Below are 6,130 nucleotides of genomic sequence, written 5' to 3'. Positions count from 1 at the left end.
AGAGATGAATGAAGTAAAACGTATGCTCACTCTCCTATTCCTACTGGGAGTCTATAGCTGACGCTTTTTAGGTGGATTACGGGTGTATATTACGGACATGGCGTTGAAAAGATGTACATCATAGTTGTATGAAAGAGCGGCGATATATACCTCAGAATGGAATTTCAGAAACTCCACGACATATAACCCCATTGTGGGCGAAAGCCCCCATAGCTACCGTTCCAGAATTCCAAACGGCAAGTCCAGGAATATGACGAATTGGAAATACTAGAGATAAATTGGTTACAATGCTTCTCTCCCTGTTTTCGATCTATCTTTCCGCCTTTGCTGGCCCTCATTTTTTTTCTTACGGTCTTTTGTTGTTGCATTCCACGCATATCATGTTATTCTCTCATTCACTTTTGATTGCTTGGGTTATCGCATGTGGGAAATATAGAAACAACTTTCATCCTGCTTTGAACTTTCTGTTTCTAGCAGAACAGATGAGAATGGTTGGGACCACATGGAGGTTGATGCATTCACCCGCGGGATTTATGCAGTCTTGATATCCTCGTGGGATTGAGCTTGCTTGTAGCAATCCTTGACTCAATCTCCGGCCATTGAGATTTGTGGGTGACTGCTGTCTTCCCTGTTCTCCTAGATGCAGACAACCGTTCGATACGGGTGACTGTAAAATCGCCGATGATTGTTTGTCAGATATGGAATCAATAGCCGGTCCCAACGCATTTGCTTTCAGCATCGGATTCAGGGTCATGAGCACTTGGTGATAATAAAGGTCGTGGCTTGGTCTAATTCTTACACCGACTTTTTCTATCTGGCATTTCCTAGGGCTTCTTCCCCCACCAGTGAAGTATGACTTTCGCATCTAGACGGGTACCAGAAATAGTGACCGATTGGAACTATCGTGCAAGTGGGAGTCGTCTGAATACCAGAGAAGTGCATGCCACCTCCCCTACCATCGAATCTGTTTCAAGGCAGAAGTTCGCCCAGTCTCAAGCAGCGATTGATAGGATGAGGAGGAGGGAGATGGAACTGATGGATCAGATGGAGGCAGCGCTGAGTGCGCGACTGAGAAGTTTACGGCTGCTTGAGGAGGGGATGGCGAGTGGGGAAAAGGGGGGGTGTGGAGTTTATAATGGCAAGGAGTGTAAGGCCGGGTAAGCAGAGGGGGAAACATCGATCGGAGAGGAAGCAGAGGTGAGCTTGGTGGACTTTTTGCGTTACTTTTTATAGTCTTACTGTAACCCTTATACTTCGAGGCGGATAACTGCTACAAGTTTAATATATCTTTCTATCTCTCTTCTTTGCTCCAATGTTTCCTTGAAGATTGGTATGATTTTCTCACATAAAGGCAGATAATTGTCGAGGATACAATTCTATCAAATAATCATAAATTCCGTTATTTCGTTACGCTATGTATCAAATTAAAGCTGGCAACAACATTCCGAGCCTCCTCCCAAGAATGTAAACAAACTACGCTCGCTTAGTCGCAAGATGCTTCAAATACAAGCTCAAGCGCAGTGTACAAATTTGCCATATCTCCTTCCCTTGATTCTCATATATGTCGATCATCGTGTTTGCTCACCATGGCTGGAAATCGATATTCCATGTCAGAGTAAATATCCTAGGTAGTTTCGTCGATTGTAGCCTCGCCTTTCGTTTTCATCATAGGAGCATCTGTGTTTTTGTCTTCTGCCTTCGCAGATGCATCCAGTCCGATAGCCTCGATGACTATGGGGGCGCTGATCTCCTCCACCTTGTCTGCAGGTTTTGGTGTCGTTTCCTCGACCACGGGAACCTGGACCTCCTCCACCTTGTCTTCAAATTTTGGTGTCGTGTCCTCGACCTTGGCAACATTGACCTCCTTCACCTTATCGGTAGCTTTTGAAGCCATTTCATCGACCATATCAGCGACCGTTTGCGCTTTTTCAACGACCTGCAATGGCTTCTCCCTTAAAACCTCAGCAATTTTGGTGGGCACCGCGGTCGCCATCTCGACTACACTTTGAGTAGCCTCCTGGCCAACTTTAATCGCTTGCCTGCCACTATCTGAAATAATCTCAGGGACGTTTGAAGTCCTCAACATCGGCGGCTCGTGAACATAGCTAGGTCTTAGGGCCAACAATAGCACAAGAACGCTCAGCACTACGATTACGACGTTCCTACTATCTCGAATTGCCACCTTGAAAGCTGCGAGAAGGAGTTCAGAAAGCGAGTCCTCGTCGATGCTCGCCCTGGACCTGCTCCGTCTGGAAGGCTGGGGACGCTCTTGTTCTTGCTCTTGCTCTGGCTCTGGCTCTTCCACGATTGGAACACTCTGCTCGAATATCTCCCTCCTCCTTTCCTCTTCTAGAATGTCGTTCAATTCTGCTTCGTCCATCCTTCTTTGTTCGGCTTCGTCGATATGTTCTTCGGGTACGCTCTGTACATGTGCAGGCTCAGGCTCTGGCTCAGGCTCAAGTTCTGGCTCGGGTTCAAGCTCAAGTTCTGGCTCGGGTTCAAGCTCAATTTCTTGCTCAGGCTCAACCTCTTGCCCGGGCTCAACCTCGGGCTCACGCGGATGCTCATAGTCATGTTCGTTCTCGTTCGTCACCTCTTCGTCGACGAAACCATCCCCGTGCTCTTCCTCATCCACTGGTGTTGCATGCTTCGACATCATTATCATATTTTCAAGCTCACCGTGTTGTTGTAACTCGATATATGGCTCGATTTCGATGTCCACCCTCTCCATCTCCCTCCAAACCGCTGCCCAGGCACCTGCCCGCATCAAACCATTACTTGCATATGTCTTGATCGTGAATCTCTTTCCTTGCACATCACCACCATCTTCAAGTCTCACTTCTCTCCTGCAGATGTCACACCATTTCCTGCGCGTTTCCGGATCACGACTCCAGTAATCACCGCCCTCTTCATCTGATGACGGTGTTTCGATATCCTGGGGTCCCATATAATGTCCACATTTCAATATTAGAGCTCGGGGCCGGACTGGCAATTCCAAGGCTTCTAGGAGGCGCTCTTCGAGAACTTCATAGGAATCTTGTGGATGCGGGAGGAGAACACCTCGTTCGAGCACTGCATCCCCGAGCTTCTGCTGAAGTAGTCTCCAACTTTCCTTGATCTTTTGCAGATTTTCCGGTAGATCAGGTGAGGACATTAAATGAGAGTATGGCCATTGCAATGGGAGAACTGTCACATGCAGTAATATGAGTGGGTATTCCTTTTTTGTTTTGAAGCGGGTAGGTGTTCTATTTTTAGATGCGTGAGAGCTAGGCGTTCCAATTCGAGATACGGTAGGGAGGCGGCGTTTAGTGGAACGGGGAGAGGAGAATATTGATGCTGTTGGGGACGACATTTGCATTGCACGAACTGAGGAGGGAGTTCGGAACGGAGGTCGAGAGAGGACCTTGCTGGGCGTGGTGTCTGCGTCCGGTATTGGATGCATGAATGAGGTTGTGCTAGGAATTCGGGATACAATGTCGTCCTCTTGGCTGGAAGCCGCCTCCTCTCCAACGGCTGGAGAAGTGAGTGTTTTTTGCTGATATATATCGTCTGAGCTGTGGAGGTCATCACTGGAGTTCAAGCTGCTTCGCGGACTGTGTCCAGAATTCTGGCTGAAAACATCGTCCTCGATATCCCCATCATGATGCGAGCTCGAGTCTTCATGATCGTTGTCCGAATGATGTTCGTCATCTGAATCGTATTTTGCAATCACATCTTGAGCCTCGCCCTGTTCTGAGTGATGATCGGTCTCTGACTCGTACATTACTTCGGTACCCTCGGTGGCATTGTGTAGCTCGGTGCTCTCTTCGTTTTCGCTTTCGTAATGTGCTTGTTTATCGCCTTTGGCATCACCATGCTCGGATTGGTGCTCATTCTCCGTGTCGTACGAAGCTTCAGTGCCGCTGTGCAGTTCCGAGTGTTCTCCAGTTCCCGATTCAAACGACATTTCGGTACCATCAACACCAGAAGACTCCGTTCCATCGTAGGTCAACTCAGTTCCTTCTCCTTCATAGCTTTCATCCGCTTGCATGCTCAACTCCGAGTCCCGATTTCCGCTATATGAATCATGCTCCATGCTTGCAACAACAGCACGAGCTGCAGCCTGGATCTTCTCTTCTAAACCATCGATTTGGCGTGAGTCTCGATCTTCTTGCTCCTTGTCTTGGGTGGCTTCATTCGCAATATCGACGTCTTTTTCAGGAGATACTGCCGACCAAGAATCATGGTGGACGACTGTTTCGTTCGAGGTAACTCGCTCGGCCGGCATTTGTAGGTCTGTAGAGTCTGTCAAACAGGAGGGATCAACATGGATTTTGAAGTCTTGGTCTGATGTTGTTTTCCCCATTTCGAGAACAGGGGCGGGGTTTCTGGATAACTGAATGTGATTACGCGGCGGGTTAACGCAGTAACCCGTTTGCTGGGATAGGTAAGACAAAAGTGTGTGTATTCTGGGATTATCCGAATCTATCTCCCTGCGATGTGATGTTTACTTCTTAGTGACGTGGTTGCTACAGTTACAGAGATGCAATTTACTAGTGTCAAAACCCGATTTCTTGCCGACAACCCCCCTGAGCCCACCCTGTGACGCAAAAACCAAGAACCAACCTTCTAGACATACGCTTATTTGAATTAAACTTTTAGTATAGGTAGTGGTTAGAAATATTGTTATAAATAGTTAGATCCTAAAAGAATTTCTATTTCAATCAAGTTTTAGTTACATAGCTAACAGTTTTATATGCTTTCCTGCCACGAAATGCCAAGATTTAGATATACTCTGTTTCCATCTAAAACCCGCCCCTTCCTAGAATCCTTAACAAGTAGCTCTTATAACTATATAAAATGATGACATAGTAATGCAGATTGGGATTTGATAGCTTTTTGATTATTTTATCTTAAGTCCGCCCTTTCAAAAAAAGCTCAATAACAAGAGCGTAAAACTATCTAAAAGTGTATATAAAGTAGAACCTAAGTATCAAGTATCATAATCTCAAGTCGTGGTTGCGAGGCAAATCGCAATTTATTAACTGCGATAGGGGCTCCGTGGCAAAATCACGGCTTTTGACACTACCTCTACAGAGTAGGTAACGCAAGGTAGTTAGTAGCATCGCTGTGAGGCGATAGAGATCCAACTCAGCTCCAAGCATCGAGTGTCTTCCTTAAAAGACATCCTTCACTAGATGCATGTCCTTGCTGAACTTAGACTCAATTACTACCTAGGTCAGCGAGCCTACGAAGAAATCCGAGGCTTGAGATGACATGCTCACTTCCCTGCATTGGTTGCCACAACTATTTCCTAAATCCATTACCAATAACAAGGCATGCACTCGCCGTACTCCATACTAATATCACCCAAATCCCAAATCGATCATGCCATCCCATTCCATAACCCATGTTCCCTCACTTTCTCCCTCTTCTCCCTCTCTTCCCCAACAAACTCAAAGCCAAACCTTCCATTCCCTCCCCCTCTCCACCCCATCCCCATCCCCATCCCCACACCCCACAAACCCCCAACTCAAACCACCTTTCCTACAGCTCGTAACATGTTCATGTTCCCCGTGATATCTCTTCGGCAAAAGATGTCTGACATTCACGACGCTAAAGAGCATAATTGTGATGGACAGCGCGGCAAAGATGCAGATCATGCGGCGCTTTTGTTCGAAATGGAGATGTGTCATTATTGGGCTTTTTGATAAATTGATTATGTTGGGTAAATTCAAGGGGATTCAGTTATTGATTAGATGCGGAAGGATTGGACGTTGCAAGTTATAGGGATCAGCCCACGGTCACAATGTACCGTACGGAGTCCATGTGCGGGTAAGTGACGCTAAACAAGGGTGGTGTGGGGAAGTGGGGAAGGCTGGGGTTTATTTATTTTTACGAGCAAGGCAACGGAGATCCAATACAACTAAGTAAGTCTAATAGTTACTATAGTCTGATGGAAATTTGAATCTCGGCATGATATCAAAATGTCAAGAATACTCAGCGAGAACCTGAACCACGAGATCTTTCGTGTTATAGAAGTTTCGGCATTTAGTGTATCTAAAGCAGTAGACTCGGACTCCTGTCTAGCTTTTACGCAACCTGCCTACTTGTAGGTCAATGTTTCCCTTAGACAAAGCTAAATGCCCAT

The sequence above is a fragment of the Lachnellula hyalina genome (genome assembly GCF_007821495.1).
Source record: "Lachnellula hyalina strain CBS 185.66 chromosome Unknown contig00045, whole genome shotgun sequence".
In the NCBI taxonomy this organism is placed as follows: domain Eukaryota; kingdom Fungi; phylum Ascomycota; class Leotiomycetes; order Helotiales; family Lachnaceae; genus Lachnellula; species Lachnellula hyalina.
This window is presented reverse-complemented; position numbering follows the sequence as displayed.